Source organism: Vespa velutina, chromosome 21, assembly GCF_912470025.1.
Source record: "Vespa velutina chromosome 21, iVesVel2.1, whole genome shotgun sequence".
Lineage (NCBI taxonomy): Eukaryota > Metazoa > Arthropoda > Insecta > Hymenoptera > Vespidae > Vespa > Vespa velutina.
The window spans coordinates 2,303,691-2,313,690 of NC_062208.1; the positions used below are offsets into that span (position 1 = coordinate 2,303,691).

General features: G+C 32.7%; 2 long non-coding RNA genes across 2 annotated transcripts in view; both read right to left on the reverse strand.

The window, feature by feature from the left end:
- LOC124956328 overlaps positions 1 to 5,251 on the reverse strand; it is a 7,018-nt gene extending 1,767 nt beyond the window's left edge. The window contains exons 1-3 of the long non-coding RNA XR_007103209.1: positions 3,830 to 5,251; positions 3,672 to 3,714; positions 1 to 3,491 (exon numbers count right to left, since the gene is read on the reverse strand). The exon at positions 1 to 3,491 is cut by the window's left edge and continues 1,767 nt beyond it. This is a non-coding gene — a long non-coding RNA (uncharacterized LOC124956328). The remainder of the gene's footprint in view (positions 3,492 to 3,671; positions 3,715 to 3,829) is intronic.
- Positions 5,252 to 6,011: 760 nt separating this feature from the next.
- On the reverse strand, positions 6,012 to 9,465 carry LOC124956330. The gene is made up of 3 exons (XR_007103211.1): positions 9,126 to 9,465; positions 7,532 to 7,641; positions 6,012 to 7,359 (listed from the first exon to the last, which is right to left on the reverse strand). It is a non-coding gene; the product is annotated as an uncharacterized LOC124956330 (long non-coding RNA).
- Positions 9,466 to 10,000: the final 535 nt, after the last annotated feature.

The following is a 10,000-nucleotide window of genomic DNA, read 5'->3' on the forward strand; positions in this document are numbered from 1 at the left end:
ATATAATTTCCCCAGCTGTCAAATGTGTAAGCCGGAACTGTACCAGGGGATCTGTTCGTTTCACAGCTACGAGCAACAACCACCAGTAGAAACGGCAGGCATCGTCAAACTCAGCCGTTCTCTCGCCGACGTTTCGTTTCCTCCATTTCTACGTCCGGACCATACCATCCCTTTTCTCTTTCGCTCATATACCATTCTCTCTCTCTTTCTCTCTCTTCCTCTTCTTCTTTCTCTTTCTCTCTCTCTCTCTCTCTCTCTCTCTCTCTTGCTCTTCCTCTTACTCTTTCATGCTCAACCCCCTCCGACACACGCGTTGATTCAAATTTAAATTACATAATTACATTAGCGCGGTTAGCATCTCGCTTCGTAGGAAAACTCATGTGAGCTTAAAACCTGCTCGTTTCGTACGTGCCAGGATTCGTTAACGTTCATGTAGATCACACGAGTGGAACGGGAACGTACGGAACAAGTTCTCTCTCTCTGTCTCTCTCTCTCTCTCTCTTTCACTCTCACTCTCTCACATATACTATCTCTCACTCTCTTTCTATCTCTCTAACTCTCTATATCTCTCTTTCTCTTTTGCCCACTCTCAATCTCTTTCAACGTAACGTGTGTGTAATCAAGTAATTGTCATGCTGGACGTTCCAGTGCCAACGAGTCGAACTATATATTCATATTGACTAATGAGAATCTTCATCCCCTATACCAACCTATTTCTATTTATTTCTTTTCTACCATTCATTCATCCCTTCCTTTCTTCTTCGTTTACTTTCTATATACCTATTTATCTTAAATTATCTTGGATATCTTCGATGGTGACGTAAACAAATCTTTTCTCGGGACTAAAGTTTCTTCTTCGGAGGCGAAACCCCATTAAATTATAATCCGATAAGTTAACCACGTTAAATGTTCTCTCTCTCTCTCTCTCTCTCTCTCTCTCTCTCTCTCTCTCTCTCTCTATAAATATATACATAAAGTTATCCTATCTTGAGTTAACATTTTATGATTTCGTTCTAGCATCAAACGGAACCACAAAATTATGAAGCTATCGCCTAAAGGAATAATCCTCAAAAACGGACCCTTCAATCTGTTTAAGACTGTTACTTCAATTTTGCGAATTCAGTCGTAAGTCATTTTCCAGAAGCGAAAGGACATTCTATTTATTCGTGATACTTCTGTGACTCCTTCTCTCTCTCTCTCTCTCTCTCTCTCTCTCTCTTTCTCGCTCTTTCTCTCTCTCTCTCTATTCACGAGAGACGCAAACGGATAGCAGCAAGCTCTGTTCAACGTAGAACGTCGTTTCAGTTGGTCGATTTTACGATCGCCTCTGTTTTACGACGTACTTCGAGAAAACTGTGAGCCATCTCTTCTTCTCTTGCTTTTTCCTCTCTTTTCTCTCTCTCTCTCTCTCTCTCTCTCTCTCTCTCCCACGCCTATTCCCACAATCCATCCTCGTAACCCTTCTCTCCTTCCTCCCACACAACCACCAACATTCACCTATCTCATACGCATTGATACCTGAATACGCATAAATGTGTACGCAGTAATATCCATTTTCTATTTATTTATTTATTATTTCTCGTTTCATTCGATTCTCTTCTTTCTTTTTCTTTTTCTTTTTATTTTTTTTTTTTTTTTCTTTTTTCGTTTCTTTTCCTTCTAAAGCGAAACGCACTATCTAAACAAATTAGCAAATACAAATTCTATCTATTACAGCAACTCCTGGTTTTATTAAATGCATATGTATATATATATATATATGTATTTGAATGTGTAAATGAATATTAATGTCGAGTAATATGCGTGGACGTAATTTTATTCGATTAAAAGAAAAATAAAAGTAAATAAGAAATAAATAAATAAATAAATAAATAAATAAATAAAAAACAAAAAAAGAGAAAAGAAAGAAGAAGAAAGGGACATTCAATTTAAATGAACGGATGGGGATATTTCAACGATATCATCTACTTAACTCGAATCAAGAGGATTCGGTGAGAGTGTTGATGGGTGAACAAAAAAAAATGTGGAAAAAGATGGAGGAAGAGGAAGGAAGGAAGGGAGGAAGTGAGTGAATGAGTGAGTGAGTGAGAGAAGGAAAATGGGAGGGAGGGAGGGAGGGAGGGAGGGAGAAAAGGGTAAGGTATCTTTAACGTGCAGCCGCTGTTTTCTTTTCATTCGGCGAAAATTTATCGGCCACTGCCGGCAACACGCGAGTTGGAAGTTCGGACGGGTGAAAAAAAAGAGAGAGAGAGAGAGAAATAGAAAAAACATAGAGAGAGAGAGAAAGAGAGAGAGAGAGATGAAGAGAGAAAAATAGAAAAAAGAAAATAGAAAGAGAGAGAGAGAGAGAGAGAAATACTAGTGAGTAGATACGGTTAAAAAGAGTGGATTGCCGTATAAGAAAAAGAGAGAGAGAGAGAGAGAGAAAGAAAGAGTGAGAGAAAGATAGATAGATAGGAAGGAAGGGAAAGGATTGATAAAAGAATATGAGAGAAAAAGGGAGACAGAAGAAGTGATACCCAACTAGATCCAAGTTTCGTGTCCCACTCAGACTCTCCTCACGGCGGCTCGTTCATTTGTTTTTTGCGTCTGGTACTTAGGACGCTCGGGGTAAACCGCAAATCCCCAATTCCCACGGGGTAAGACCATGAGAGAGAGAGAGAGAGAGAGAGAGAAAGAAAACTAGTGAAATAGAGGAGACCTAAAGGAGAATTGACTGAGAAGAAATCCTAGGGATCTTACTACTTTTCTACCAATCCGTCGCGTCGTCTGAAAGCATAGAGGAGAATCCACTCGTGTGAACTTATAGGACTCAAACGATTTCAACCCTTTTCTTTACTTAAAACTACTATAGTCGCCAAACGTTGAACGCTCGCTGCATAATAAATATGTACCTGTATATATATATATATATATATATATACATATTTTTTTTTTTATTTTTTTTATTGGCATACATATCTAATTTTATTGTAATTTATATAATTTATATAAATGTATTTATGCAATTTGTATATATTTGTGTAATTATTAATTGTATATATTTATGTAATTTATATAATTTTATTGGTATATATATATGTAACTATTAATAACTTCAATTTGCGGCTTATACTAATACGATAAGCATTTTATTTTTTATTCGTGCGTCAAGTAAATTATTTTCTTTTTTCCCCCTTATCTCATCCTTATTTTTTTTTTTTTTTTTTTTTTAATCATAATTTTGTGTACATCGAATGAAACTAATCGTAATGAAAATAATTCGGTCGAATATATTTTTGCCCTTCTTTTTTTTTCTTCTTTTTTTCTTTTTTCTTTTTTTTTTTTTTTTTTTATCATTATCATCGATCACTTCAAAGTCAAATAATTCGATTCTCGATAACAGAATTAGGCAATATAACTTTTAGTATCACCAGTGAACGAACAATTTCTTCTAACTAAATCAAGGTTTCCTTCTATGGATCATTCGAAACTTGGAATATAACTCGATTCTAGAATGATAGGAAAATTTTCTTGTTAAAAGATCCTGCGAAAAGTTCTTAAACTTCCTCTTGGCAAACAACAATCATACGAAACGAAAAATAACCTGAGAGTTGTTTTATATAGATAAAAAAAAAAAAAAAAAAGAAAAAAAAAAAGAAAAAAGGATAAAGTAAAAAAAAGAAACTTACGATAACATAAGAAAAATTTTAATTTACATTGAAGTATTGAAACCTAAAAAAAAAAAAAAAAAAATGAATTCTTTTCTATTGGATCATATTAAAGAATCAAGTAATTCAATTATATCGATTATAAGAAAATCTCATTCTAAAAAGACTTTGGCTCTCACAGAATCAGCAAACAATCAACCAAACGAGAAATTCTCATTGAAGATTCATTCAATTGTGTTTGTCTCTCTCTCTCTCTCTCTCTCTCTCTCTCTCTCTCTCTCTCTGTCTGTCTGTCTGTCTCTCTCCATCCATCTATCTATCTATCTTTATCTTTCTATCCGTTGAAATCACACGAGTATCAGCAAGCTGCATTCGTCGTTAGCGTGGAGACATCGCCGAGCGTTGAATAATTTGTCGCGTCGTAGTCAGCGTAAAGTGCCTTTTGCTTCCTGGTACGCGATCGATCGATCGTCGAAAGCTTATACGAGAGGGGAGACGGGGTAAGGAGAGAAAATAGTCCTCCGTGGCAAGCGCATGAGAGAACACGATTGTAACCTTTCTTCTTTTTACCAACTCCAAACAAAAATAAAACTAGAATAACTACACGATTAGATAATTTGTTCCCGAACAAGATATATATGTATATACGTATATATGTATATGTATACACACACACACACATATATATATATATATACTAGGGAATAAATAATTATATACCTATCATCTATTAATGTATCTATGTAAAGGGCGAATCAAAAGTTATCAGATAATTAATTTAAAACCATTTACTTGTTCTCTTTTTTTTTTTTTTTTTTCTTTACTTTACTTTTCGACGAACAGCGAGAGAGAGAGAGAGAGAGAGAGAGTTAATTTTATAAATTGAACTTTTAACCGCCTATGAAAGTGAGCTTGTAATAGATTTTACAATGTGACAAAAAGAATGATTCGAAAGAGAAAAGAAGAATTGCTTTCGAAGAATACTTTTCTTTCGATCCCTAATAGTAGATTTTGTGTGTCATAAAAAGTAAATTGCTAAATTGCACGCGTGACCACCCCAAGGGGCTCATTTAGGGGAGTAAAAAAAGAAAAAAAAATCAGAAAAAGAAAGGACAAAAAGAGACAAATGAAAAGAGAAAAAGAAACGAAAGAATAAAATTAAATGAAGAAGAAATTCGAAGAAACAACAACAAGAAGGAGAACGATTTAAAAATCCAAGCTCACCTAAGAGCAGTCATTTCCTTGAAGGAGTGAAGGTGGAGAGGAGAGGGAGCACTGAGGGGTGAGGTATAGGGGAAAGGAGGGACGGGAGTTAGGGGAAAAGATTTGATGGTAGAGTTTTAAGTGAACGAAGTGAACATGGCCAGGCGACTTTAAAAAGAGGCAAAAGTACTTACTTGAAAGACGTAAAACGAAAGGTAGATGAAGTGAGAGAAAAAAAGGAAAGAAAAGTCGAGTGAGAGAAAAAGAGAGAGAAAGAAAGAGAGAGAAAAATTTTTCATGAGGCTTTTCAGTAACCGGAAGGATGGAATACATATACTTTAGTGAAATTGAACGAAAAGAAATAAAGGGAATAAGGCTGGTTAAAGGTACATATATATATATATATATATATATATATATATATATATATAAAGGGATAGAGAATATGTGTTGGATGTAACGAACGCAACGTAATATCGTATTTGCTCTTAAGAATGTGGCATTTAACACAGTGATTGTAAGTTTCTGACCATGGAATGCCTTTACTGGTATCAACTCTCTCTCTCTTTCTCTCTCTCTCTCTCTCTCTATTTCAACCATGAACGAAAGGGTTTACTTCTCGGTTAGAGAGAATCACCAGAATTCAAACGTTTTTGATATATGTACTATCTGTTCTTTCTCTCTTTTGCTATTTGTATCCCATATATATATTTTATATATATATATATATATATATATATATATATATATGTGTGTGTATGCTGTGTGCGATTGGTCGAAGCTATGTTACCAAGCTACAAACTACAAGCTCGTTTGTCCTGCAAACAAAAGAAACGTAATATCATGTGGAACGTTATATATATATATATATATATATATATATATATATATATATATATGCATAGATCGTACAAATACATATGTAAAATTCAAAAGCCGAATAACGCGAATCTTCCCAATGTTCTGTTCAAATATTCAACATTTTCGATGTAAGTTCGATCGAGAATACAATTGCGATTGAAATAAACGAATTCAATTTGGTTCATCTAACTCGAAGAGGAAAGTGAATTTAATCGGTAATTCAGTCCTAATACAGAGAGTTGTTTAGTAGTTTACCCAGTTGTTCGCAAATGGAACTATATCTAGTTAGATAGTATAGTATATATATATATATATATATGTGTGTGTGTGTGTGTGTGTGTGTGTGTGTGTGTATGTGTGCGTAGATATATACATGTATGTTTATATGACTGATTTTCAATGCGTATTATCCGGCATAGTATCTATATATTTTGGAAAATATATTCATGTGAATATAGAGAAACAACGTGAGCACTTGCGTAACTATGTCCTATCGTTACTAAACTTCTCGTCGTTTTGTTTATTGATATATCGCAAAAAAGAATATTTCAATTGTAAACAGAGATAAAAATGGTTACAACATATTAACGAGTTTAAGGATAAACGTTAAAACGTGTAAATGATTCCAAAAAATCGATACAATTCAATCTAATTCTACAATACGATATATTAAAATACAAATAAACAAAACGTAATGACATATAAGATAGGAATAAAAGATGTTTTTCTTTTTTTTTTTTTTTCTTTTTTTTTTTTTTTGAAACGAATTCGTCGTCGTCGTTGGTTGTCGTTGTTGTTGTCATTGTCGTAATCGTCGTTGTTTTTTCTCTCTGTCATGTTTCTATTAATTTGTTTTCTTATCTTATCTCAAATTGTAAAAAATCATTTGAAGAATGAAAAACTTTTGGTCCATCCATAGAAACATTTCTACGTCGTCTTAACTACGTAATACGAATGGCCATGAGGTGACGTTCCTTTCGTAGAATATCTTGTACCTGTATAATATCAGAGACATTGATTTAATACCCGATGGAAGTTGGAAGGTGCCTTGGATATGTAACCCAGGTGGAAGCATCGTAAAGACGATACCATAAACTGTAACGTCAGGAATGAACGAATGGCCATGAGATAGGTGAAACCTGAAGGGACAGGAAGGAAGGAAGGAAGGAAGGAAGGAAGGAAGGAAGGAAGGAACCAAAATCTGATCGTAAAATCTCCGCTACTTCAAAACGTGTAGATTTAAATACGAGAATATATTTTATATAAATATATATATATATATATATATATATATATTAAATAAATAAATAATAATTATCAAACAATCGAAACGAGTCTACATTAAAATAGATTCACAGATATTATAACATACTAGATATATACTAAAATAAATAAATATTAAATATATATATATATATTAGTTATACGATGCTCCACATTCGATATATCCATATTTACAATATTCATAATTTCGATGTACTATTATAAAGTATAATATTAAATACATGAAATAATTTAAAAGTCATCTAAGTTATATTAATAAATATAAAAATCGAGAAATATAATGGATCTTTTATTCGGATGTTTTACTTTTTCTTTTTCCTTTTTGCTTTTTTAATTCTCTTGTAATTTTCTTCTACGATTTCTAAATGAGAATGAAATTAAAATGACGAAAAAAAAAAAAAAAAAGTAATCGAAAAAGTATAATTAGTGAACGTTAATTATTACGATTGGATAATTGCTACGTGACACGATATCATTGAGATTATAAGTCGTTAAAAAATATATTATAATAATTTAATATTAACGATACTAACGATGATTTAAGACTGGAGGACGATGGCACGTAGAGATGTTACCTTTTCGAAGTCACATTGAATACTGTCGAAGGGAAAACTTGTCGAAGCACGTTCGTCTCGTTATCACTCTAATGTAAACAAAAGAAGGTCGACGTTAAGTACCAAACAATTGCGTCGTCACGAGTCTCCCCAATGAGTCATACTGTTAGGAATCAGTAAATAATAAATGTATGTGTGTGTGTGTGTATAGAAAATTGTTGACCTTCATATTACCCAAACATTATAATATTGTACGATAAATGAACATTTAATTTATATATATTTTAATGTATATATATATATATATCTTTTAACAAAAATATTTCATTATTTATCAATGTTCGTATTATTGTATAATATTTATATTATTATTTAAATGGAAATTTATAAAACGAGTTAAAATAATTTTTTTAATAAAATAATATATATATATATATATAATAATTTTTAATTTACAATATGGTTATGATTTATATTAATAGAATATAATATTAATTCAATAAAAATAACGGATATATAACAATAATTATAGAATTATATATATATATATAATTTTATTCAAATTAAGAGCTAAATTATACCGATGTAATTATTATCTAATTTCGATTTAACACGTAATATATATATATATATATATATATATATATATATATATGTATGTATAATTTCTCAATGAAAAAAACGTTCCCTTCATAAAAAGAAGATTGCGAGGCACGTCACGCAGATAACATATTCCAAGTATCGATCACATAAAATAGTACACGCTGGAAGCCCGACGAAATTCTTAGAAAGTACCGCCTAGCTAAACGTCGGCCTACTTTTCGTTGCACGAAGTGTATCATTGACTCGAATCATTCTTTTTATAGACTTTGCAGATATTTAATTGTTAAATTAAAACAAAATAAAAAATGTTCGTTTAAAGAAACATGTCGTTCTATATATATATATATATATATAACACGCACACATACACACACAAACACAAAACACATACATATATCTGTTTATCAAATAATTTTACACGTTTTTTTGTGGTTAACTCGGTTTTCTTACTACTAACTATATCCTATCGAATCGTACGGAAAAGTCGATAGGAGGAACATCGAAACGTACGAAGTAACTTTACTTTGTACATCAGAATCGATCGATACAAAGTAGATTACGTACTATTTCCTAGTAATAAACGTAACTCAGTTATCGGATGTTTTCTCGCACGTTGCTTCGCGCAAACAAGGCAAAAACGAAAAAAAAAAAAAGAAAGAGAGAAAGAAAGAAAGAAAGAGAGAGAGAGAGAGAGAGAGAGAGAGAGAGAGAGAAAAAATACACACCCCAATAGAGAGCATTTTCTAAACTAATTTACTTAACTAAAGGGTGTAGAAAAATAAATAAAAAAAAAAAAAGATAAAAATAAAAAAAAATCAATAAAAAACGCGTACGAGAGTAGACTAGTATTACCGAAACGCTGAAATTCGAATCCGTTTGACGTTATCGATCGAAAATATTTATTCTCTTTTTTTTCTCTTTTTTTGTTCTTTTTTTTTTTTTTTTTTTTTAACCTGAGTAGTATACATACGTTCATCATGACAAGGCTATTCGTTTCTTCTCGTATTCGTATATACGCATGTATGTGTGCGTATACGTGCGTGCACGTGCGTGTATGTTAATGCGTGTGTCTGTGTGTTTGTATGTATATGTGCGTATATGATAGGAGGGTTTTTGAAAAAATATTGCATTTTTCATTCCATCACCCGTCAGGAATTTCATTCTGCGGTCAACCAGTAGAACGATTTGTATACAACAACTCGACACGTACAATACATTGATAAAGGTAACTGACATTATATTGCATCTAACAAATGGAAGAAGAAATATCGTGGTTATAGAGATTGTTGTTGTTAAATCTTGAGGCACGAACGGACAAGGCACTACTGGTGACGAATAGATAGGTACATAGATATCTATACAGAAAGAGACAAAGAGAGAGAGAGAGAGAGAGAGAGAGGGAGGGAGAGGGAGAAAGAGAGAAAGAGAGTAACTGAGAAGCTGAAAAGTCTTTCTGAAGGTCACCAGGATATATTTTCCACCACACGTATTGTCAAATAGAAAGTCTGAAAGAAAGCTAAAGGAACTGAGTATGTTTCATTGGTTTAGGACATAGGTACCTGCTAGGCCAACTCACAGAGGTACATGAGAGTTATATGGATCTGCCGCATGAGACGTCTGAATCGTGGGATCACTTACCGCACGATTTCAAAAGGATTTTACGAAAGGTACAGGATTAAGAGCACCGATCTTGTCTCAAGAAAAAAATCTTACGAAGGAAACACTATTACCTCTATCAAATATTTTCCATATGGAAAATTTTCAATGATCCGGAATGATTTTATATACCCGTCGTCGTTGTTTCTTTCTAAGACGACGTCATCTATACTTCGAATGTCAGATAAA